General features: G+C 44.3%; 1 protein-coding gene across 1 annotated transcript in view; it reads left to right on the forward strand.

Moving 5' to 3' along the window:
• BACH2 (BTB domain and CNC homolog 2) overlaps nucleotides 1–26,487 on the forward strand; it is a 197,049-nt gene that overhangs the window by 42,124 nt on the left and 128,438 nt on the right. The window lies entirely within an intron of this gene.

Below are 26,487 nucleotides of genomic sequence, written 5' to 3' on the forward strand. Positions count from 1 at the left end.
AGTGGCTGGCTGTTAAATTAATTCAGAGCAGGCGAGAGAGTGTGAATGCTCCCACAGCACGGACGATTGCTGCATAGGGCAACACGGCTGGGGCTGCAGTAGCTTCCTTCCTTAAGTCAAGCTATTGAATCTGAGGCTGTGTTTTGGGATTTTTTTTTTTAATGTTTGGGTGTGGTTTTTTGAGCTTTGTTTTATTGGTTTTTTTTTTTTTTTTTGTTTTGGGTTTGTTGTTTTTTTTACCCTAAGAGATTCTCTAGTTCAACCTCTTACAGCTGCGTCAGTGCAGGTAGGGAAGCTCCATGCTGGTTCTATGGAAGAAGGTCAAATGATCAGCTGTCCCTTCAGACTCCACAACTCTGAATCTATGAATATTTCCCTTGAACTACCCCTTTTAAAAGATTTCTGGATCAGAGCAGATCATTATCTGCTAAAAGACCGAGACCTAGACCTTTATTGCTTTAGAGGACTACTGCTAGTTGTGTTCTGTGTGTGAATGAAGACAGTTTGTTGTTGCATGGTTGTAGGAAACCTAATGTGTGATGTTTAAGCATGCTACTAATATGTTTGCAACGATCTTTTCTTAAAATAATGGACTTTACATGTTTAGATCCTGTTTTGTAGGAAATGTAAGTTGCTAGCTAAAATAAATCTCTTATGTTTTTAATAATTTAAATTATTTCCCCTACTGCGGGGGGGGGGATGGGGAGTTTGCAGTGTTAATTGCACTCCACATTTGTAATTGAGGCTATATCCTACCCTCAAACTTCTTAGGCAATCCCAGTGAAGTCATCAGGCTTTTCACAGGCGTACAGGTTTTCCCCGCTTGTATATGATTCCAGGATAATGGCCTACAGCGCGTTTTTTCATGTACTGATTTCTCAGACGTACGAGGAGATACAAAAACCATGCACCCTTTTCAACATAGCCTCTTGCTTTCCAGCACCAGCTGGAGAGGTTCTGCAGGATTTTATCAAGAAGCAGATCAGCAGAGCTAGTTGCCTTAGACTGAGCTGTTTTTAACTAGCGAATCCTTTGCATTTGCTTTGTTGGGTGCTAGGTGGGAAAAATGGAGTTGTGGCTTTGCCTTGCTCTATAGTCATGACCAAGAAGGATGTTTAAATAGCGTATGAATGGGTGTGGATTTGATATTTCCTAGAGCCAGCTTCTTTTTAGTATTAAATTGCATACTCCAGGAAGATAGTTGCTGTATCAACATTGGTATAATGACACATTATTAAAAAATCAATATCCAGTCATAGAAACGAGTCCTGGTGTAAGCAGTTGGGTGCTTACAGCTGCGATTTGTATGTATTTGCAAATGTAATGGGCTTTTTTCCTTGTAGCACTGGTAACTTGGATAAACACTGTATGTGTGACTCATTGCAGAGTATAAACTTATTTTAAAGGAGCAAGTGTGGGATTTGTAGAATATCCTATTGCTTGCATCCCTGAATATTTGCATTAGGTCATGATTAATCTTAAATTGGCCAACCTGAGAGGAAAATTACTGCTGATCTCCCATAGGTGATTTCAGAAATAAACAGAAGGATGGAAGTGCTTTACAAACATAAATAGTAGTTAAAATTTATAAAATCATAAAGCAAACATATGGTACAAGGTCTTCTAAAATATAACACTTGAAAGCTTTTTTTATAGTTTCACAAAGAGCTTGTTTAGTTATCACAGGAAAAGTAAATATTTTCATTCCTTTTTCCTCACCTCTCTCTCATTCCATTCCTCTTTCTTTTTCTCTTTTCTCCTTTTTTGTCTCTTTTCTTTTTTCCCCAGAATGTTCTTAATTTGGTGGGATGGGGAAACAGCACCCGATGTGCCTAGAAAGCCCTACTTGGGAGCCGGCGATAACAGTGCTAATTGTCCTCCTGTTGTTAGGTTCATTCTTGATGTCCTTCTGCAGTGTTGGGATGGAGTTGATGTAATCCAAACTGAACGCTCCCTGTGCGCATGTGTGCGTGAGTGAGATGCGATGGGAACTGCAGCAGTTCCTGCACTGGTCAAGAACACGCCTGTTTTTTAACGTGGTACCCCAAGCATCGGTGATGAAGGATGTGATCCCTCTGTGTGTGTGTGTGCACGTGCACAAGCTCATGGGGTGCAGCACAACACAGAATCCCCGCTCTTCTACCCCATCCTTGGTGGGGCAGCCACGGTCCCCAGCTCTTTGAGCATCATGGTGAGGAGGCGAGGCTGCTGCTGAAAGGGGGCGAAGGAGGAAGACGGGAGTGGAGGAGTGGGGGGCCGGGTGGGGAGGGAGAGCCGGGGAGGAAGACACGGCTCCAGAGGGAAATACTCTGTGCTTTGCAGTTGCTTGTGTGGATAGAAACCAGATGGTGCGCTGGAACACCCGCTCGCTTGGGCGGCAGCGGAGCCAAACATATGGTTAATGGTTAGGAGAAAGAGCTTTGCGAGCCAGGGCTTTGCTGACTGCCTCGCATTACAGATTGTTGCAGTGTGTCATTACATTGCCAAACTAAGTGCTTAATACCCGCTGCGGGCGCTGGGCAGGCATTTGCAGGGAGGATGCTGAGGCTCCCTGGGCAGGGCGGGAGGCTGACATCACGTGCGTCCCCCCGCCACACCCCCCATGCCCCCTTTCCTCACTGGAAACGCCATAAATCTCCCCTTTTACAAACTCAAACCTACAGCAGGCAGTTTTCCCATTCTGCAAGTCTTTAATCCGTTTATTTCCAACAGCGTATGGTTGGGTTTGCCCTTTTTTTGTGCCTTTTTCTTTTTGGTCCCTGAGCAGCCAAGTTCACCTAGGCTGCAGCACCGCACTTACATGCCCGGCATCTGAAGTTCCTGCTCTGGGATCTTTGGGCGACACCAGGCCCATGTTATCTAAGGAACTGCTGAGCTCATTCATCTCCTTTTCACGGCCCGCTTCCTTTTATTTTTAGCCAAATCCGTCAGGCCTGACAGGCGGGTAATTTGAGCCAGAGAAAGGGCAAAGCTCCAGGTCCTTTCCACAAAGCAATTCTTCTCCTCCCTCCTGGGAAGGCTCCAAACTTGGCCTGCTCCAGGCAGATGGATTTGTTGAGTCATGTGAGATCATTTACACAAAAACACAGCGAGGCAGTGAAAAGGAAAAAAAAAAAAAAAAAAAAAAAAGGGAAAGAAAAAAGAAAAAAAGGTGGGGGGAAGGGGTGGGAGAGCGTGCGCTGCCGGGGCTGCTGCAAGCGTAGGAAATGTGCTGTGAGGCAGCTAGACAGAGGAATGCAGCAGATTCATTCTTGTATAAGGTAATGTCTCGTTTATAGTACAGGGTGGAGCCAGCACGGAGGAGAAATCACTCAAAAACAGATTACGCATTTAAAAAATTCTCCTTAAAATAAATAATAATAAAAAAACCCCAACAACCAACCAACCAACAAGCAAGCTGCACACACAGGCGCGCAACAAAGACGGCGTTGTTGACAGCACCGGATTACAGTAGCGGTAAACTCCGGGCTGGGAGGTTGCTGGAAAATGAGTTTGCTCCGTGATGCAACCAGAGTTTGCTTTGTCTGGCCGCCAGCGCAAGCAGGGCGGTGGGGACGGGGAGCCTGGCGGGCGCAGCGCGCACTTTGCTCTGTCCAGGGATGGCTTCGGGCGGCGGGGAGGGATGGAGGGAGCGATGCAGGATGCCAAGCGGGCAGGCTGTGCTGGGGCGTCATTCACAGCAAAAATGGGTGGGTGTGTGGCGGGGTGTGTGCATGGAGAGGGCAGGGGAGAGCCTCTTCTTGTTTTGGTTTTGAACTGGTTGTGGCATGATTTTCATTACATCAGGCAGTAAATTGCATTTATTCAGTTGAATGTTGATTTTGTTACTGTTTGCAACCTAAGCTAACCCCCAGCGTGTTGGGTTTGTTTTCTTTAAGTGGGTGGTAAGAGAGAACATCAAACTTGGGGCTTTTCAGATCTTGATGCATCCAGGAGAATTAGGTTGGGTTAATTTATGCAGTGTTCTAACAAGATGTGTTCAAACCTTTAAATAGACGTGGACTGTATTTAAATATTGTTAATGTAACTTCCAGTTACTCCAGATTTCTTAGCAAGGCAGCATCTGAATACTAGTGTTTTGTCCCGATGATTAAAAATCAGAGCAGGGGCAGAAACTGGAACTGAAAATTGGTGGAGAATATGTGCAATCAAACAAGTCTGAGGCAAAGCATTTAATTAAATTCTCAGCTGCCGTTAAGGAACTCATGGGAGCATGTAAATGTGGGTTTGTATTTTAACTTGACCCTTTCCCCCGCTGAGCGGCATCTTCTCCAGACTCCACAGCGGTGTCCGCTGAGGTGCTTTCAAAGGTTTGGCTGGAGCCTGCCTCCCTGTGCTTGACCTTGTCTTCCCTTTTTTTTTTTTTTTTTTTCCTTCTCCCGCTTCTTTTTTACACTTTTGTCTGAAAGCTGGCTAGCCTTCCCAGCCCACTTGCCCTGCCGGGCTGTGTCGCTGAGCACGTTCGGCATGGGGAGAACCTTCACTTCTTGTGCTTGAGAGTTTTCTCACTTGGTGGAAATCTTTTGTCTTCTCTCTCTCTTGATCAGGCCGCCCCTCGTTAATTATGTTGAAGGAGCACTTGGCAGCACCCCGCGTCCTGGCTGGGGTCCCACGCTGCACAGACCCACATGGGGTCCTGGCCCCTCAGCTTACAGCTGCTGTCCGGGGCGAGGATCAGCAGAGGGATAAAGTAAAAGGATGAGAAATACAGCCAGGTTTGGGACCTGGATTGTGCAATAAGCGGCGGCTGTAGCATGGCAGCTTTTCACAAGGAATGGCTGCAGATTGCGCTAAGGTCCTCGGAAAGGTCCCAGAGAAGGACAGCGTTGTTATTTATACTGTTTACATAGTTACTGTAAGTTTCTTTCCCCTCTTCCCCAAAATACCTAATTATCCTACATTTTCTGTTGCTGTGAGCAACATTTCCCGTAGTTACCCAGAGCGGCAATTCCAGTTAAATTCTCACTTTATAAAGCTAATCTCCCAGCAGTGGCTGTGGGATTTCCAAAAGAAAAAAGACATTTGTGTGTGAGGAGCCAAAGTTTTAAGATTTTTGTCTTAGTGGACAATTCCGCATAACTCCTCTGTTAACTGTTTGCATTCGTTATCAGTTGAGAGCTCAATAGCTTCATCTCTATTTATGACATTTAGAAGACTTGTAGTTTTTTTAATTACCCTGCAGAGTGCCACACTCCCCAATATCTCCTTTTTCTGCTGTGAAGGTGCCGCATGTGTTGATTTTTGCATCTTTGTGTTGGACAACCAGCCTGACTAGACAGATTTCAGGAACTGTTCATGACCTGACTATCGGGAAAATCAGCTTTACTCTTCCTTCCCCTCCTGTCACGGCTGCTCAACTTCCTCCCCTTCTTCTAAAAGTGTGTTCTCTGTAAGATGCTATCAGCCCTGTAATTCTTTATCTTGCTTCTCCTATCATTTCCATTCTTCTGCTCCTACTGCCTCTTCCTCTAGCTTATGATTAGACCAGAATTTTTTCTGCTGCTGGCATCTTCCCTCCTCCTATGTACTGTGACGCTGCCTCCTTTGGGATCTGAGGAAGGATGAGTTTGGATTTCTTACATATTGGGTCATGTCCCGCGCTTAGCTTCAGTTTGGACAGGTAGAGGGTATCATCTATGGTAATTTTTCTTCCATTGCTGCCTTAAGCAACCAAGTCTCTTCTCCACCTCGGCTGGAGGATGAGCAGGAGGTCCTCAGGCTCCTCCACTGCGGACCTCCTGCTGAGGTTGCTCAACCTCCTGCTGAGGCTGCTCTTTTCAAAGCAATGCAACCCGTAGCCAGGGGTTTGATTGCTTTCCTCCAGGTGTGAGATTACTATATTTCCTTCCAAAGACCTTATTCTGTACCCTAATTGTATAACGTTTCTCAATCTGAAGTTGTGCCAAGGAGAGATGCTCTGGGAGCGAGGTAACCTTCTATGTTTGAGCTAAAATTATCCTGCTTGACAGGATCAGATAGCAATTCCCTCCCACAGAAAACTTGGGAAAAATTTATAATTCTCTGTGGTGATATCTAAGGTGAGTGGGGTGGTGACCTCCCTGTATTGCAAATGTTCAGTTATGGGACTTATGAAAGAACCTCAAAATAAATAAATCTCTAGCCTGACAGCTTCCCCTTACAGAAAATCGCAGAAGTTATGGTGTAGTGGTGGCAATTTCCTCTTCTTCATGTGTGCAGCTACAGGGTATCCCAGAGGAGAGGCAAGATTTGTTCTAAACAGATTAATCTAAATTTCCATGGAGATTTTTAAGGCATTAAATCTGTGTAAATTTTTCTCATCCAGCAATGAACTAGTGCAGCGGTGAAGCGCAGGACTGTTTGTAATGTACTTGGAAACCTAGCCGTTTTCTAGCTGTGGCCAGATCCCATTAACTGTGATTTCCCTGCTTCCTTTTTCCTCCTTCTGGAGGAGCCTTCTGGATAGCGGCTTCTCTTAACAGCTTGTTTGGAGAATCTGCTCTGAAAATCTCCCAGCCGCTCCGTTCCACTCCACTCAAAGCAAGGTTGGAGCAGTTTATCACCTCCTCATCGATGACTTCCATTTCTGCTAGAAAGTCTCCGTTGGCCATAGACCGAACAAGTTTTAATCTCTTTCCCTTCCGTTTGGTCGAGCGCAGAGGTAGAAGTCCTTTTGGAGATTAAACTTGGCCTGTTGGTTAAGCGAGACATCAACCCAGACAGCACAGCATGTATAAAATATGCTTCTTTAATTCCCTTGGAGCATCCTTAAGAATCCTTGAGAGTTATCTGAGGGTTTCTAGCAAGGATGTGTGAGCACCCTCTGACGCTGCCCTTACAGTAGCAGCTTTTTCAAGTTTGTGTTAAAAAGCTTCACATTGTTTTAAGGCTCTGTTCACTCCATTAGCTTTTCACTGATAGTTCCTGTAGCATTACTAACGGCTAATATGAACCTTTCAGTTTTAGCCTTGATTCTGTTATAAATTAAATTGGTGTCAGCAAAAGCTGCTTCTGATCACATGGTGTAAAAAGATTGATTTTTTTTTTTTAACCTGTTTGCAGCATTTGTGCAATTAATGGGAACAAACTGTTGCTCCTTGATAAATTTATTCATGTTTAAAAGATATTTGGGAACCATATTTGGCTTTAAGTTGATGCATCACAGCTCTTCGAGGCATTTTGGTGCCTAAATAGCTGGGATTAGACACTCTGATTACTCATGCCAGTTATTTTCCTGTGTCCATACTGAACTGTGTGTGTTACGCAAATATTTTTAGTTATAGGCTTGTCAGATTTGTTTAAGGAAAAGAGATGTCCTTATTTTTCAGAGGTGTTTATCTGTGAGTGAGTGGAATTACATTAATGTTTTTTTTCTCAGCTGATCAGATTCTAAGTGCTAAGATGAAAGGTCCACTATTACTTGCAAAAGTAAGACTGGCTTTTAGAGGAGTAGAGTAATTCATCTTCTGTATCCGCTTCTCTAATTGCAGCCTGTAAAGACCCTAAAGAGTCTTGCTAGTCAACGATTTCCTTACTGCAACCAGTGAAAAATCAGATTTAAAATGCATTTAACTGATGTTCAGTTCCACATTTGATACCTCTTGATTACTATGGTCACAGCATAAATAAATACACGTGATAGCTTACTTGATCATGCAAGTGTTGAATGTCTTTCTCCTTCATCAGAATACTTTTTTATCAAAGATACCTGCTGTTACAATGCCTCAAGTTGTTGATTAGGTAAAGGGAATGCCATACATGGGAAAATAAACCAGCACCCGCAAGGTAGCTACTTAATAGGAAATAATGAGATTTCTTTTAGCAACTTCAGCTTGTTGTTTTCTGTTTGAATGCCTTCTCAAAATTAATAATAAAATACTAAAAAATAAACTTATCATGCCTTCTGGGAGGATGGCATAAATAATTAACATGGGATATCTGTTTACTCGTTTTTTGGTTCATTGCTTATTGGCTTCCATTGTAGTACCATGAACAGGTTAGAAGCGCCTGCGGTGGGCTTAAACTGTGCCGGACCTGCTCAGAGCTGTTGCTGCCCTTCTTGATGCCATTCACTGTGATTAACTGTGTCTGGGTGGATGGCAGAACCCAGATGGTTATGACAAAATAATTTTCTTCTCCTTGGATGTGCTGCTTGAGCACAAGCATCGGTGAATCCCCTTCTGCAGCCAGTGACTCTGGAGGCAGCAGGACCACATGCTGCTCCTGGGGAGGGCATCTTGCATGGGTGGCACTGCGCTGCCGAGGGTATGCGTGGCACGGCCAGCCTCGCTCAGCTGTGCTTTTGGAGAGCAAGAGGTTTAAAGGACAAGGGTAAACCACGGTCTGAAGCAGACTCTTGCATCTGGCAGGTCTGTTCTTGGGTGACACTCATTTGGTTACACAGCTCAAGTGCAGCAAGAGTTTCACCCCTGCCCACGGGCTGACAGTCACACACCCGATGAGAAGTTATTTTTCTGCTGGGTTTTGCCCCATGTGAGTGTTGTCATCGGAAATAACAGCAAATAAAGGGACGGAGGGTTATGGGGCATCATGGCCTGTTCACCATTTAAAATAAATCTTCTGTGATTAATTCTCTGTGGGGCAAAGGAAGAGAGGAGTTCACGCCCTAAACTCTGCATAATTTTTAGTATTTAATGCCAGTTTTAACCCTGAAGCATCAGTGAGTTAGGCAGCGCTCGAAGTACTGCCTTTAGCCTTCATCAGGAAAGAGCGGATAGCGTTGCTGGAGGAGTTGTGGCAGCAGGGAGCTCCCACGTGCACGCAGTGGTACTTCTAGAAGAACTGAAGGTTGGTATTTCCAAAAAGAAGTGGAGACACGTGCGAGTTTGTGACGTATATTTTGATTTTCAGTACAGTAGGTGGCAGGAGAGACAAAGCGACAGCTTGGCTGAAGTAGCTGTTTGTCCATGTGCTGCAATAACAAATGAAGGCCGTACCACGTCTACACCCAATACCCTGCAAAAAAAGTGGCATTGTACTGCCAGATGTTCTTCTGAGATCTGTCATCTGTTGTGATAAACGTGAGGACGTAAGATGGGAACGTTAGGCACGTGTTGCAATGCCTGTGTTAAATGCCGCACTCTGCCTTGCATTTCTATGATGTCTTCTGGTAGGCGTCAGGGACTGAAGGTTTCATGGCAGACTAAGCCAGGCCCAGTTAACGGCTCTTCATCCTCTTTCTCTCCCCACGGTGTCGTTGGCCAGGACTTCCCCCCCATTCCCTCTTGCTCCCGCGTTGGTGCTTGTGAAGCCATGGTACCATGAGCTGCTTGATGGGTTAATCCAGCCGACAACTAACTAAACTAAAGACGTGGTTGGATTTTGTGCAGCTCAGCAGAACCATCTCACCTCATGCTGGTGAAACTAGAGCTGAGGCAAATGAGCGAGTGATAGGAAAAAGGGACTGGTGGCTTCAGGCTGCAGTAGAGCTGCACCCTTGATCTACCACCCCTGCCAAACAGGATGGAAGACTTACTTCTTCAGTGGATGGTGAAGTAGATGCTGGAGGCTTTTTTAAGCCAGCATTGGATATTCTTGGACTTCTGATCTGCAGTCAGATAAAGTAACCCTAAGAGCCCGAAAACCACATCCTTTCTAGGCCTATGAGAGTCTTTCCTAATGGACTCGCAAACCAAACAATTAGAGGTGTTTTCCCTTCCGTCTCTTGGACATGTCTCCTTTTTAAAGGTGAAAGGTATGTTCCTTGTCTCACTTCACTTAAGATGAACAGATTGTTTCTGTTCTTATTTATGGGAGATTTGGCCTCCCATTGCATGCAAGGACAAAGTCTGCTATGGTCTATGTGTAACATGAGCAAAGTCAATGAGGTTGCCTTCGTAAAACAGAGAAGGTGATTTGGCTCAGGGTTTGTAACAGGAGAAAGGAAGCACTTTTGCCCATTGATTTATAGGGAATTAGTGTATATCTAAAATAGGCCCACCCATTTGCTGTGCTTTTTTCCAAGGGTTGTTCTCCGAAGGACTTTTGGTCATGATGAAAACAGCTTCATTGTGTACGCCTGCCGGAGGGCATTGCATTTGCCTTAGAGCCAAAAAGAGCAGACAGTATTTGACTCACACTTGTCAGAGGAATCTTTACTTTATGTACCAGCTTCCAATGATGATTTTAGTCCTCCTTTCATCTGTACTTGGACATAAACTTTGAATTCTGGCATATCAAAACATGCAGTTGTATGATGGCCTGAATTCTGCGTATTCATTTGATGTGAAGCCCTGTTGAGCAACTCCTTTTCATTATATTCTGTTCCTGTGCCCACTGGTTTCATAAGTTTTTTGTCAGCATTTTTTCAATACAAAAAAATTCAATTAATGTTGTTTTTGTCATTGGAGATGACTGAGAATTGAACTGGTGTTGAAGTTGTGAAAGTGTTGGTGTGATGTAGTGGCAAGGGCAAGACATCAGTTTAGGTACTTGCTCAGCTGTCTTTGCTGGAGAACCTGACTGCCCCATAGGTAGAACCTGAGTGCTTCTGGGCATCTCAAAGCAGATGAAATATCACCCTTGTACTGATGAGAAATGGAGGCAGGAACATGGTCATTTATTGAAGGTCATGGAGGAAACCTGGAAGGTTGGGATCTAGGTCTCTTCTACCGTACCCCAGGACACTTAGTCCTGTGATTTCTAGTGTGATGAAGTTTACTTCTTCTCCCCTGAGAAACATGAGCCTCTTCCCATTGGAAATATATCTGCTCTTATCACAGGAGGCATGGGCACACATTTACAGGTTGGGAACAGAGTTCAGGACTCGTTGCCACGAAAACCGGCATGTTTAGAGTAGCCAGCTATAGCTGTAGTGGGCGATATTAAAAGGGGAAACGGTCTGAGGGGCACAGGCAACACTTGGTAGCTGATCTGTTGTTGCTTTACATACAACTCAAAGTTTAGTAGCTGGACCGGAGGAGGGACCTGGGCATACAGCAGGTACGTCAGGTATGGAGGCACTTGGGTATACAGCTTTTGGGCTGCTCCGTCCTTGCATCGATGGGCTGCAAGGGCAGGTCCTTTCTCAAAGAAATGCCATTTGTAAAGAATGGGACCTTGCTAGCCAAATTTTCCTTAAACAGGCTGGTATCTTGCAGATACTGATGTGTTGATATAAATTGTATGGCTGCAAACAGTTAATTGTTTCTGTAACCAGGTTGAACTGTGGAGTGCTTGGCTTGGTGAAGAGGATCAGGAAGGAGTTCCTGTGATTTTTTTTTTAAAGCAGTAGCTGTGTAAGCCTAATTATGAAAAACGTGCCAAGTTGAAATACTCCTTTTTTAAAATGAATTTCCATAAGCAGCTCATAGGCAGGTTCATGCCGTGCTGGAAGAAGTCTGACTGCACTTTAATGTAGACACCTGGATTGGTGATCAGGAAAAGATTGTTTAACAACTGGAATTTAAATACCGGTACAGCTTCATTGTAGTAATTTCCCCAAAGGCACATTGGTAATTCTGCTAAACAGAGAGTTTAATAGACTTTAATAATGTGTACTTTGGAGACCCTATACACAAAGGAATAGTGCATAAAACATTCATTACGGTAAACTGCTACCTTTGCATGTAACAAGGAATATGTGGAAACAAAACTGGTGCACTGTATGTGACAGCACATCATTGGGGGTTAGTGGACAAAAGTCGTTATCTCCTCGTTACCTGTCACTTCACCTGTTGTGATCAACGTTGTAGCCCGTATTGTTTTACTGAACAGTGAATGAGTTATCCTAGGCAGGCATTATTTTCTGAGAAGTTCTTCGCGGGCAGGAGGGCCATGTTGGTTCACAGGGCCATTTTCTCTGATGTGCCCATTGAGTGTCAAAAGACGAGATATCTGATAGGAAACACAGAATAACCCCATTTAAAAAAAATAATTAAAATAAATAAAGAACGTAATAACAACAAAGCAACCTTAGCAAGCGTCTCTAAGCGAGTTTAGCATTGAATTTTGATGTTATTTCTCTGTGCTGCTGCTGAGGGCCCTGCTGGAGAACAGGCGAGAAGGAAGAAGGAGCAGATGCTTTTGGTAGAACAGTAGGGCATTTATCTCTTTTAATGAGGTAACATCATTAGTGCTGACAAAGTGCTGCAAATCAATACATGTAATGGACTGCTGCTGTCTTTCAGTAGTGCACAGGCTGTTGTACCTCTGAGCGCTCGAATCTGCTGAATCACGGGTCAGGCTTTATCTCCTGTCTGATGCCGGTTTGATTGTGTTTTTTCTTGGTGTTTGTTTTTTCTTTCTTTTTCTAGACCATTTTTGTTTTCCCCCCCTTCCTCTCTTTGCCTTTGATCTCCAAGAACTGCAGCACACCTCCAGGATATCTGTTGGGGCGGGCACAAGCATAGTGATTTTATGAGCAGCGGAGTGCATTGAAATACTGCATACATCTATTGTGGTGCAAGGACCTTCTCTTTATTTGGAAAGAGTGAGGTTGTGAAGGGCTATTTGAGCCTGATTCCTTCTGCCTAAAATGGCTGCAGGTTTTGTTTTGGGTGGCTTCCCCCCCACCCCATCACCCCCCCTTTGCCCTCTGCCTGCTTCCTGTAGAGCAGTGGTATAATGTCAGGCACACTAATCATGTCAGCCAGTGGCACTGATGACCCTGACATTCAGGAACAAAGAGCTGGAGAAGAAAGGAGAGAGTGAGGTGGCTGCGGTGCTGGACAAGGAGCAGCGGCGGGTGGGGGGAAATCTGCAGGTCAAAGCATTTCTCTGTGCAGAATCCATCGGTGTAAAAATCGTATGCGCAGTTGTACGCGAGGTGAGCAAGGGGAGAAACGAGATGGATGTCAATGGAGATCTGGCCCTTATTCCTCACTTCTTGGACGGTAAACGTGACAGCACGTGGCTATAATAGTATGAAAACAACAAAAAAAACAGCAAAATAAATCTAAATTTGAAAAAGCCTGGAGGTTTTAATAATATCTTTGTTAAAAATTTCTTGGTTCCCCCAGAAGAACTTCTGTCAAAGCCATGCCATCCTCTGCCAGAAGCAGGTAACATAGCCGAAACGTTTGAGGTACGCTTTTATGGGAGGGCCTGGGTTTGACACTCGGGCATCTGTGCTGATTCCAGGAAAAGAGCCTGTCAGTAAAAAAGATTCATCTGAATAGATCACGCACGTCAGAAAAGAAGTGGTTCCTCTTTCTTTTTTTATCTGCATGCCCCTCCCATCCTGGGCTTCCCAACACCTGCTTGTGGTGAAAGAATATAAACAGAATTGCAAGATTCCTCAGCATTAACCATTGCCTGACAGCTCCAGCTAAGCACTGCGAGGTCACCCAGTTTTTCCTCTTTGTTTTTGTTTCTCACTCCCCGCCACACACCCAGTGAGCCTGTGTAGCATCCCTGGGTGGTACCATCCCTGGTGGAAGACCTGCTGGTGTTTCACCCCTGCCGTGGTGTGATAGTCACGTTTGCTGCAGTTGATGTGAGCTCAGAGCTGGGGTCTCTCATTGCCCACCCTTCTCGTGTTACCCTCAGAACAAGCAGAGGACACAACTGAGAGCCAAACAGGGTCACAGCTGGGGGGGACATGTATTAATATGCACTGAAGTATTGTCCAGGAGTAACACTGCTGAGTGTAGGTTTGGGTTGAGACTATGTAAGGCTCCATTAATACTTGTTACTTTTGTTAAATTTAATTGGTGTTCCCACTGGAGAGATCAGAGGGGTATGCTTCGAGCAACACCCAGGGTACAGTCAGCATTCTTCAGTGCTAAAGTGAAAGCATCGTTCCTGTAAAACAATTTCACTAGCTGCTTTTTAACCTCCTCGTGTTCTTGACCATCTTGAACTGGCAGAAAGTAATGGCCAACAGATGTAGAAAAGGTTTGGGAAAGCTCTAAAGACCTTTTTTTGGTCATGTGCCCGCACCTCGACACACACCCAGAACATCCCTTTTATAAATCAACATTTCTACATCACATGCAAAGCTTTTCTGTGCTATCTCATTTCATCAGTGAAACCAAAGTTCATTTACCTTCCTTCCAAGGTTGGGATTACAAAAACCTTACACACATCTCACCCTCCTCTCTCGTTGCAGGCAGTCCAGTCCAATAAATAAATACTTGGCCAAGTTTTACTGCCCTTTACCCGTTCAACTAAAACAAATGCCTTCTGCTTTGTTAAAGGCAAGTCATGCCTACTTGTGTTGTTCCAGCCAGCACAGTTTCTCAACCCGCTTGGCCTCCAAGGGGCTGATTCCTTTTTAGTGAAACAGTTGACAGGCTGAAACAGTTACCAAATCTTTCTGCGATAGACATATGAAAAGAAAATAATGTAGTCGCGGGCTCTTAAGGAGAGGAAATAGCTGGTCATACCCTTTCCCAAGACTACGAATGACCCACCTTTGCTCTCCTTTTCTTAGTAAAACTGGGGTGAAAGTGTTGTGGTGGAGGGCAGAGGCACAGCGCATGGAAGGGTTTGAGAAGTAGAGAGCTGCTAATACTAAAGGCTCCCAGATTAAGATTTTCTACTGTGGTGTTTTTTTTTCTCATGGATAGTTTATTCAAAATATTTCAGCATGGATTCTGAGCTTGCCACAGCTTCTCAAAGGAGAAAATGCAGGGCTGCTTGTTAGCATTGTTTCAGAGCAGGCGTAAAGGTGATCCTGCCACAGGCTCGGCTGCTGGTAAGGCTTGGTGGTTACTTCTCGTAGTAAGTACAGTGTAAAGCACTGATGGAGAAGGGCTGCTGGCATGTGATTGCAGCACTGGTGAGCCAAATCGTGTTTGCCTGACTTTCCTGGGTGGTCGCCTAGCTTGTACACAGCACATGGAAACAGATCTTCTGGAATGTGAAACCGTGCCTTCTGCGTTTCTCCCACAAGTATTTTATAGTTTTGACTGGCATGCGCAAAGGAAATGGAGAATAATAGAAGAAAAAACTTACATAACTCTTCAGCTGTGCTTCCTTTCCATACCAAGGTTTTGCATTTAAAGTAAAAAGACCGGTCTGTGTTACTGTGTCTTTTTTTAAAGTTTAGCAATGAGTTTTTTGGTAAATGAGTGGAGGGGTAATTCCACACACACACACACACACCCCAAATTCATCTCCTGTTTACATAGTGAATACTTCTGCGTGTCTTCATTCAGAGAAACTGAATCCATGTGGGTTTAATGATTGGGCAATCTGATCCTTAAAAATTCAAAAGATCCCTTTGTCTAAGATAGATTTATTTGATTCCTGTTTTACAGAAACAGGTTGTAAAGGGGTCTTGAGTGTTTGGGGATTTTGTTGTTGTTGTTCTTTTATTTTTAGCAATCGTGTTATAAACCAGTAAGTATCCAGGCTTCCGTAAGTCTTCTACGCGAGTGCTGCATGTAGGATGAGGAGAGAAAAATGTATGACCAGCATCTCTCTTTCCTTGTTCTCTAGATGTGGCTGCCATCTACTAACTAGCTCTGTGATCATGGCTCTTAATGTTCGGTGTCAGACATAGCGTGTCTTTTCAGTCCCTTCGTGGAAAGAAAAGAGGTCCTTGCCAGCAGGACTCCTTTCTCCCAGCCGCACAGCCTGGAGAAGGCAGCCTGCACATGTAAGGAGTTGTCCTTTCAGAACATGTTGAAGATCCATCTTTGGTCCAACTGTGAATCACCCACTTAAGGCTGAGGGTCCTTTATACCGCCAGAGAAATCGCCTCCCCATAGCAGTAGGATGTTTGTCCTGGAGGTGAGAGCTTAAAAAGGCGCAAACATTTGGAAGGTGCATCAGAGCAGTAACGGTATATAAGTTAACGGCGGTAACGTAGTGCAGGAGCATGAGGAGTGAATGGGCTTGTGTGAGCCAAAAGAAAATGCTTGCTTTTTCCCCAGCTCTGCCCTCGGAGGTAGTCTTGTCCTCCAGGGACATGGTCTGGGTTTTGTGAGGGATGCCCAAGGCTTAAGTCACTTAGCTCTGAGCTTTGTAAGTCTGAGGGTAAGTGTTTTGTTGTTTGCAAGATGCCTGCTAGTCCTCTGCTGGGAGCGTGTGAAAAGTCTAGATGTAAATAGTACCCCTGCCTTTGCAGTGGCTTTCAAATTAAATACTTTCCGTTTCGTTAACACGATGGCTCCCTAGCCTGCTTTGTCAGCAGCTCACTGAGATGCTTCCCAGTGGCTTACAGCTCTTGGTTTCATCTGGCAAGATCAATCTATAATTCAGCGGTGTACAGGTAAGGGGAGGCTTCAGAGGCTTGCGGAAAAGGAACGGTGCGTTCAGCTTGATACTTGGAGAAGGTGAATATTCTGACGGTTTCCCACTGTGTCACACTATTCAGTTTTGAAAATTGTGGCTTGCATTTACGGTCTCAGTGGAACAAGGCACTCCTCTTGGGCTCCTGAAGGAGACCAAGAAGTGTACACTTAATTGCTTTGTGAATGATGTGAAGTCTTGGAATGCAATCTAGCCATTGCTCATTAACTAGCTGAACCTATTAAACCTGGACAGCAAGCAGGACTGAGTCGGCCGCCCTTGATTGCAGGCAGCTAATGGAGCTGTGGGAGCAAGCTGTGACTGCAGAGCGGAATTGGCAGTAGACTCCCATCAACCTTCTCTGTTTTGAACTCGCCCTACACTCCATTTAGACTTCTGGCTTGGAGACAGATGATTTCAGAGCAGCGAGGAGGCGGGGAGGTTGGAAAGCATTGTCTTCCCAGCTATGTTAGCTTTGATCTGAAGTTAAAAGCGAACCAGAATTCGAATGGCATTGGTAATTTGACATTTAAACCTGCAGAAGCAGAGAGATTTGTCATCTGGCGGTGGCTGGCTTTGATTATTGATTGGGTCTTATGCAGCTGGTTCCGCTACTCAATGCTAAAACAAAAGAAAATGCCTAAATAATGTGACTTGGCATCCTCTCAGTGTTTTTTAGTGCTGAGGGAATCAGCTGCTCTTACAGAGCACACATATAGGTGGCTTGGTACTCATGAAATATATCCTGTCTTGCAAAAGAGCATGGTATCACTTTCTTGCATTGTCATGCCACACTAAGGGCACAGAAGAAAACAAAATTTGCTAAATGTTAACTGGGTAATTGAGGTTTTGGTCTCTTTTTTTTTTTTTCTTGTTTTCTTCCAACTTGCTTGAAGAAAAATGAACGGAATTGGGATTTGCTCAGGAAATTTGAAGCGTTTAACCTTTTAAACATACGAGGGCCTCAACTGGACATGGATACAGCCCTGGCTATGTAGCGTTTACCTCCAGAGCGCTCTTGGCATTGCGCCGGTGCATTGTTTCAGAGCAGTTTGTGCTGCTTGCTAAATCACCGGCATCTTATCCTTCTGCACTCACATGCCTCCCATCCAGTTGCACTTTGTGCCCAACCTTATTTACCTTGTAGGTTTTGCCAGGATCACAGCTTGGTGGTGTGGCTTCGGGCCCAGTCAGACCATCTGTCAAGGAGAAGGGGAGGAGAAGTGGTGTTTTTGACATGTTGCCTGTAGAAGGGCATGTCCAAATGTGCTTTGAAATCTTTGTTCTACTTGCTTGTTCAATACTTTTAAGCTGCTGTATATTGTGGATTTTTTCCCCATCACTTTGCCTCAGTTTCCCCATTGTGGAGAGATCATTTCATTTCTAGTCTGGATTTGTACATTTTGTTTGTGCTGCTGGCAGATCCTATCAACACCCACTTTTCTGTGATATTTAAACTTTAAAAGATAAAATAAAAATCTTTGGTGTCATGGAACACTGACTGGCTTGTAAAATAATTGCATATACCGGAGATGCTATTTAAAAATATTGTAGGAGTCTAGTAATACATTAGCATTTTATGCTTTTCACTCTTGAGCAGTCCCAAAGTACTTAAACTGTAGTGCACGTATGCAAACTGGCTGAGATGCAGTCCCTAGGACAGAGGCTGTAAACCAGCCCTGCATTTGCTGAGGGTGCAGGGAGTGATGGATGTGAGCAGCTTGAAACAAAGCAGCCAGAATAAACTGCCTTCTGGAGGAAAATGCTGTGGAAATCCTCAGTCTTGATGCACGACAGCCATGGGTTCAGCTTGGGATGCTGTCAGAGTCGCCCACCCTGGGATCACTAAGCCGTGTCTGCATTGGGACCCCCCCCAGCCTGTGGGTGCAGCTGGGGTGCAGCCCTGGGCCAGCACTCCAGGACAAACGTTTGGAAGGTCGGCTGCTGAATGAGTGTCCGCATGGTCTCTGAGTTAGTAACTTTTGCTTTTAGTAATCTTCACTGTATTAAAAGCAAATAACCCCTTCGCTTGTCAGCAGCTACAGTTGGAGTAACCCACTGTAGCTGTAGGCTAAGCTGGGCAGAGCTGGTTGCGGTGGCCGTGCACCGGGAGCAGTGTACAGAGGGGTGGCTGTTGTGGGTCCTGGCTCCTTGGATGATACTGAAGCGGTTGTGTCCCCACACATGCAAAGTGTGGTTTCTCTGCATCATCCTAGGCATCCTTCAGCCCATTTTGCATTTGGGTCCCTTTAGAACCAATGTGTGAGCTGCCCTCAGATTAGCTTTTTTATACATATCTCAGCACGGAGAGGGGGATGTAGAGATGTAATGTGAGGACAACAAAACTTTCATTTTCAGATCATTTTGAGACCCCAGCTACTTCATTCTGGGAAATTCATCCTTGCAGAGGCTGATAAAAACTAAAATTTCATAATGTCTAGCAGAACTAATACCACAGCATGTTTTCTGGTTATTTCAAAACCTCAGTGATACTTTATCTGAATGTTCCCAAATAGGCACTTTTATTTGTGTGTGAGAACCTCAGGAGCAGCTGGGGGAAACAGCAGCCTCACTGACGTGTAAGAGAGCTCAGTCTTCCGAAAGGAATTATGTCACGGCCAGCTGTGATGTCATAGCTCGGGGTTCAGCGAGCGGGCAGCAGCCTCCAAGTCTGGTGTTTCTTCTAATGAAGCGGCATAGCAGCCTGTGCTCCTTTTTCACTCTTTAAAGAAAATGAAGTGATTACTTCTTTCTTTCAGTTTTAAAATAGATCATGTCTAAAACAGAGAAAAGAAGAAAGAAAAAAACCCCCATTTTATTTTCATTTGACATAACTCTCTTTAGGCAGAAAGAGCCTTCCGATACATTGAGTCAGGAAGTAATTAGTCTTGGGAGTGTGAGATGGGCTATAATCTTAATGTCATTTTATCATTACTAAAATAGGCTAATTTGTCCTTTGCTAATCCATGCAAATCCCATTGATTTAACAGTGTTGTAGGGGTGAAAATAAGAAATGTGGCTGGCCTATATTTTGGGATCTTGCCTAATGTAAAAGCTTACAGAGCATGTTGTTTGATGAAGCAGCCATCCCTCTCGTACGCTGGAGTACCGCTACCAAATGCTGGCACAAGCCAGAGCATCTCCTGCAGCTGTTGCTGTTTCAGAGCTAGCAGGTGAAGCACAAAACCTTTCATTTCTCTAGATTCAGCAGAATATATGTATGTGCAATTTGTCAGTATGTTTATAGCAAAATAGGCTAAGAGTAGAAAACATTTGTAGAGATGGTGAAACCTGCTCTAAATGCCATGAGAGGCTTTAAAAGCTTACACAGATCTTGAAAAACACAAAGGGCTGGACCCAACGTTGCTGTTTCAGTCAAATTTAGAACCTCCACCCACTTAAATGGGAATACATTTAGGTCAGTGCTTTGTGCTTTGCAAAAGTGTCTCCCTAATCTCCTTCAGAGCATTTCTGACTGTGATTTAGGTGGAGGGGGAAGGGAAATGCTTCCAGGCTGAGACTTGTAGCTAAGTTGTCATACGGAGTTAATCTGTTGAAAGACTGAAGTGGTGTAGATAGATAGGCACTGAATTCTGAAACCTGTTATTTACTGGCAAGCATGCTTGCATGCAGGTATTTGTTATTTGGAAGCATTCAGCCAAGGTATCCAGAAACTTTTGGGTTTTAAACCATTTGCCTAAACCATGGAAGCAAATTCTACTTGTCTGGGTTGGTATCGCTTTGTTTGTGTGTTTCAGCAAGATTCAGAGAGGTTGTGTCAGATGATCTCTTCTGTACACAGTTTCCTGCATTCGTCAAGTAAGTGGAGCAGAAATATGGTTTCCTCCTTCCTCCACCCCCATTTTCATTTAATGAAATGGGAAATGTTGAAGCTACTGGAAACCTTGATGTGACATTTCTTGATGCAATGATGCTGTCTCTTAGATTTGTATCCTGTAAGCAAGTTGCAAACATCAAAAGCTCCTGTATTGCTGGCCTTCTTTAGTGCTGTTGTTTTATGGAGTTGATAAGGAATAAGTAATCAGGCTAATATATCAGACCAACATATATTTTAAAACACGTAATGAAAAGTACTTCCTTGGTAGATTATATTAGTGGCAAAGCTCTCTGTTACTATAAACGATCCTGAGTTTGAGTCTGCTGTCAGAGGACTTGGGGTAATGGGAGGTGGGGTTGGCATTTAGGATATCTTTAACAACTGTCCTGTGAGAAAGAAAAACGGTAGCTGGTGCAGTTGTGATTGCAGTGTGAACGTGGGCATCACATAAGTGAGACTGAGCCTCCTGGGAATGAATGTTGGCATGCTTGTCTTCCATCAAACCCTCATGTGCTCACCCGTGTCACTATGTATGGCTGTCGCCCACCCACTAATGAAGAACAAAACAAAAATGTTCTGCAAGGAAGTCTTCATCCCCCCAAGTATTTCTTCTTCTGTCTGCTCAGCAGGTGCTAAAATGGAAGGCAAGAGAGGTACAGAAGTGAAGGAGTTAAACTCGGGAGGAGGTGACCCTGGGTGTTCTCCAGGCTTCCCAAGTATCTCACGTGCTTGCTTTTGGGAACAGGCATTGGGGCCCATTCCTGTTTGGGCTGATGCTTCAGTTCTTGCCTCTTCATGTCTGCATTTACTGCTTTTTCACAAGCAATAAAATCAAAAGCTGACAACAAACCCAACCTTGATGGAGCACTGTGGTGGCAGCCTGGCTTATCTGGACGCACAGATAATACTAAAATGTGCTTTGTCAAAGAGGGCTAATTGTCAAGAGGTAGAAACTAGACTTCAGCACAGTCACACAGAGATTTCTTGTCTTGCCATTGTAAGGCCAAGCAAAGAAAGTTAGGTATCACAAAATTAAAATTCATAATCAAAGCAAATGAAGCAGTATCGTAATTACTTGGGGCAACAGAAGCTAGCTGTTCTCTTGCACATCTGAAATAGTCATTTCAGTCTTCTTTCAACTTCCTCTTCTCTTCATTTGAGACCTAATAGCTGCAGATTTTTGTGACACCTGTGTTTACTCAGACACCTGCTCTTCGCTAGGAAAAAAGTACATTGGAAGTCCTTTCCTGGAGACTTGGTGGGGAGTTAGCACAGACGGGTACCGGTGCTGTCCTGTATCTGCTTCATGTTCACTCTTTCTCAGCAGAGGATAACTGCAGCGTGATGGTCTGCATTGCAGAAAGTCATGGGGAGTTGCTTAGGGCATTTTAAAGTCTGGATTTGAACAAGTGGATTCAAGAGTCTTTTTCAATTTCAGAAACACAGGACACTTTTTATGCTCTTTGTACTTTGGAAAAAGCTGTGTTTTCTAGGGAGAAACGATGTATCAGATAACTGCAAATGCCAAAATTACTTAATTCTTCTGTTTTACACTGAACGGTGCTGTTACCACCAAATTTTAATTGAGCCCATCTTACAGGCACTTATTGCAGTATACACAGCTCTTACATGTGTGTAAGCTGAGGCACAAAGTTGCTTGGGGTTATACAAGGCTTTTAACGCAACCTGGGTCCCTTGTTGTTTGATTTAGCCTTTATGTGGCTGTTTGTTACAGTGTGTTAACAAGAAGAGGTGAAATGCGGATGGTTTGTCTTTTTTAAGGCAAGCTATACGTTTGCTACACTTGCTCAGTCTATATTTATACTACTTGAGAGCGGATTATCTGCAAATATCATTAAGTTGTCTCTGGTTTTTACGTTCTTCCAAACGTCTCTTCGTCTTCTGTGTTTGTGTCTTCAGTCTTGATTTGGCAAGATTAAAAGGCTGATGCTGATTTCCAAATATCTCAGATAATAGCATTTTTTGTCTCGTTTTTTAAGCAGAAGACTCTGTTTTAACCCTGAACTCTTTTTTTCCGTCTTCCCTCTCTCCACCCTGTCTCCTGCCCCATTCACTAACCTGGCTGGTGCCAGGGATGACACCACCAGTGCAGGTACTGCACTGATCTAATCCATTGACCGTCCTGCAGTTTTACAGAGCAGCTCGTAACATCCTGATTTGGGCTGGCTTCTGCATCTCTTGTTCAGTTAATGAGTATCCGTTCTCCCCCCTTCCCTCAGTTTTACTCTGAAAAAGTAAGTTAGCAAGCCCCAGGTACTGGTCATCTGAGTTAAATTTCTCCCCTCTGTGGAGCCTGTCTGCACGAAGGTCTGGGCTTTTTGTCATGGTGAACTGCAGGTTTTTTCAACGCTGCTGGCCCGTTTTGGCTCTGTCTTGAATCCCAGCTTTTGAATGTCAATATGTCAGGTCTGTGGCTTGGCCATCCAAGTGCAAAGACTGCTCTTCCCTTCCAATTTACCCACTGTCAGGTCCAGAAAGACTTTGTCACGTGGGGCCCAAGTGCAGATAACATCTCTCACGTGAGTTAGTATAAATTGTTGGCAAAAAGGACCTTCCTTTTCATTCTCCATCTGCTGAACCAAATAGCACCATAAGTATAGAAGAATATAAGCTAGTTCAGTAGCCAAAAAAAAAATTTCTTTGGATTTTTTTTTCTCCCAGCTCTGGTAGGTGTTAAGTTTCTGTGTTTCACTGTATTTAGGGAGTCCTAACGTGAACCTGCATAAGATTTGAGTGGTGATAACTACTAACGTACTAGTGTGCTTGGGGACAGGGGAGGAAGGCAGTGCAAAATGCGATGCTGAAGAAGGTATGAACAATTCACAGAACACAGCTGCTTCTGAGGTAGAAGATGTGGTTTCTTTTTTAAGCCAGGTATTGAAATGCTTGCTGTTACTGTAAAATGTGAGTACTCTGCAATCTTTTCATCTTGCAGCATCCTTATCAAGTAGAACGTAGGTGACAGGAAAACTGTTGTGTTCCCTTAGCGGTTGGTGGTGCATGGGTACCACCTAACTCAACGACCAAAACAAGGTGGCATCTGAACTCTGCCGAGGGCGAGGCTGTAGAGTTTCATGACCCAAACCAAACTGGGCAAACAACATGGTTGAGATGAAAAGCAGTAACGCAACACTGCTTGTTTGGGGCTCAGGCAAAAATCTGTTCCTGGAGAAGAGGCAACTGAGAGGAAGATGACAAGGTTCCAGCAAAGCACGTGCCAGGTAAGTAACAGATTCCGTCTTGGGTGAAATGATACGTCCTGCTTTGATGAAAACCGTGAGCCAGGCAAGCCTCTGAGAAATTCTTCAGGGAAAGTTTATTGGGAAAAAAAAAACAACCAGCCACTGAAAGTAGGTTTCTGGAACACTGGAAGAAAGGCTGCAACAGCAAAAGAGGTGCAGGTGAAAGAGATGGACGAATACATTAAGTTAAATCCTTTGAGTAAGCAAAATGTCTGTGACCAGGAATTGATGAAGAGCAATCTAAGAATGAAAACAAAGCTATAATATATTCATGAAGCAAGATGATTATAACTCAGAGGGAGTAGCATTAATTATGACTTCCAAGGCAGAAAAATAGCTTCTAGACTGGGAACCAATTAGCGGTCGATTGCTCTGAACTAGATTTCAAACACAGTACATGAAATGACAATTACACAGTGTTACCAACAGACAACTACTATGATGAGATAAGAGCTGTCAGCAGATTTGGACCACATTCCTCAGCCTGACATCTGCTAACTAATGGGAAGACTTCCTTCTTGGGGCTAGGGACGGTGACAGAGTGGAGGAATCGATGGCCAAGCGTAATCTTCTGTCTCCAGAGCCATAACATGGGGCCTGGCAGAGCTCAGCCTGCTCTCGAGGCTCTTGGTGTTGTGTGGGTATAGTGTAAAGATGTCCCCAGAGCAGCTGGTGGAATTGTTGTGGTCTGAGTGTACTGGAGGCAAACACAGTGCATATCTTCAGCAGACCTCCATCTGCAGTAGAAGTAGTTGTTATTTTTTTTGTGGCAGGACTAAAAAGACAAGAAGAAGGAACCTTTGCAGGAGAACTAGTGAGAGAGGTGTTTCTTCAGTTTTACTACCAAGTGAACAAGGCATGGGTTGCTAAAAATGTAACTGGTTTTCAGCTAAGCAAGCCCAAATAGTGGGCTTTCCAAGGATGGAAATACCAAAGCCAACATGAGACATCTGAATGTGCAAAGTTGGCTTTGGTATTTCCATCCTTGGAAAGCAGCAAAGTTGGTTTCAGAGCAAGAGTAGAGGGCCCCAAGAGAAATAAACAGATAGCCTTGCCCAGGAATCTGATCTGGTTCCTGAAAAAGCTATCCCCTTCACCCCTTCGCTGTTGTCTGCATCAGCTCAGCAGGTAAGGTGCCACCACACGGTGGGCCTGTCTGACATTAACAAGTGAAAACTGTTTAGTGACAGGAGAAGAAGGACCGTGGTGGGAGGAGCACTATGACTTTGCCAAAGTGTGGTGGGTTGACCTTGGCTGGACAACTTGATGCCCACCAAGCCGCTCTATCACCCCCTTCCTCAGCAGGACAGGGGGTAGAAAATAAGATGGAAAAAAAATCATGAGTGAAGGTAAAGGCAGTTTAATAAAGCAAAAGCAAAGGCTGCACATGGAAGCAAAGGAAAACAAAAGCTGTTATTCTCTACATCCCATTAGCAGGTGACGTCCGGCCACTTACTGGGAAGCAGGGCTTCATAGCAGTTGCTGTGAAAGACAGATGTCGTCAAAACGAATGCCCCCCCCCTCCCCCCCCCCCCCCCCCCCTTCCTCCTCCTTTCACTTAGCTTTTATTGCTGAGCAGACATCAGATGGTATGGAATATCCCTTCGGTCCGTTTGGGTCAGCTGTCCTGGCTATGTCCCCTCCCAAGGTCTTGCCCACCCCAGCCTGCTGGTGAGGGGGGATGCTGGAGACACCGCCCTGACGCCGCGCCAGCGCTGCTCAGCAGCAGCTGAAACACTGGTGTGTTACCAGCACCTTTCCAGCTACCAGTACAAAGCACAGCAGGATGAGGGCTGCTGTGGGGAAAACGTAACTCCATCTCAGGCAGACCCAATGCACAAAGGAACTGAGAGTGCCAAAGTAGAGATGCTGTCTCACAGCAAAGGTGGATGTGAAAAACTCAAACCAAAATTTGGAGAAGCTGCAGGTAGAGACCATTGCTGAAAAATGATTGAATAAGTAGTTGCTGAGTTCTTCAAGAAATATGGGAATATGAAAAAAAAAATATGCAACTGATGGAGATAATGTATTCCACTTAAAGTACCCTAGAAAGGTGATGTAAGTGATTGCAACAGTTGAATAGAGGTTCTGTTCTTCTCTGTGGTACGGTCATGAAAAATGAAAAGACAAAACAAAACAGAAATTCTATTTACAGCTTCAGTTCATCCATTTCAATTTAGGAGATAAAGGAATGGCCAGATTTTTGGATAGCCTTTCCTGCTCCCGGGCTTGAGGCAGATTACCTGCCAATCTGATGCAGTTGTTTGTTTGGGATTCTTGGGGAGAGGGGGAGGGTATTTTTATTACCTTTTTCAGGGCTAAGCTACTCATTTCAAGTATGTAGTTACAATAGTTGCGAAGTCTTGACAAGCTTGACTCATTGAAGTAAGTGGAGAGCTGAGTGTATGGTTTGTTGTGGATAACACTGGTGTAAAACTGACGTGCATTCTGTCACCTCTTTATGGTTGCTGTTGACTTGGTGTTGACATGACCAAGTCACCATGAGAAAAAGTACAGCTAGATACAATTTAGTGAAGTGTTACATCAGTTAGATCCAGCGTCCTGAGCATGTGATGCTTAAGTGACAATTCAGAAAACATGTAAGTAAAGACTATCTGACATTGCAGAGCTAATAATTACTTAGGAAAACAAATCTCAGGAGACCTTCAGCAAATCCCAACTGAAGCATTACATTAAAAGGCAAAGGAATACAAGGAATGAGTCAATTTACATATCTTGGCAGAAACACGCCAACCAGTGGGGAAGTCCAAAAGGAAATGTCACCAACTGGCAAGGCAACAGCTGCGTTTACCAACTTAAACAAAATTAGTCATTGAAAATACAAATGTAAAGACCAAACTAGGAGTCTTCCACTCAGATGTTATTTCCATTTTAACATGTGGATGTGAGTGTTGGAAACTCACCAAAAGCACAGACACCTCATGCCTCCAGAAGTAATTACCTGGGGGAAATACTAGGTAACAGACGGAGTGAATTTGTCATAAATGCAAAGATCTGTCACTTTGTCACCAGTGTCCCCCAATTTCTCCAGGGTAAGTGATGGCAACACTTGGGTTGTGCTCAGAGTGAAGCCAGCAAGCCTGCCTGAGCAGATGGACTCTTGAGCAGCTGGAGGAGCGCGCAAATGGTCAGGCGAGATATTACTTGGAGTGTGAACGCTTACTGGCACTCAATGATACAGAAAAA

Source organism: Falco naumanni, chromosome 6 (assembly GCF_017639655.2).
Source record: "Falco naumanni isolate bFalNau1 chromosome 6, bFalNau1.pat, whole genome shotgun sequence".
Lineage (NCBI taxonomy): Eukaryota > Metazoa > Chordata > Aves > Falconiformes > Falconidae > Falco > Falco naumanni.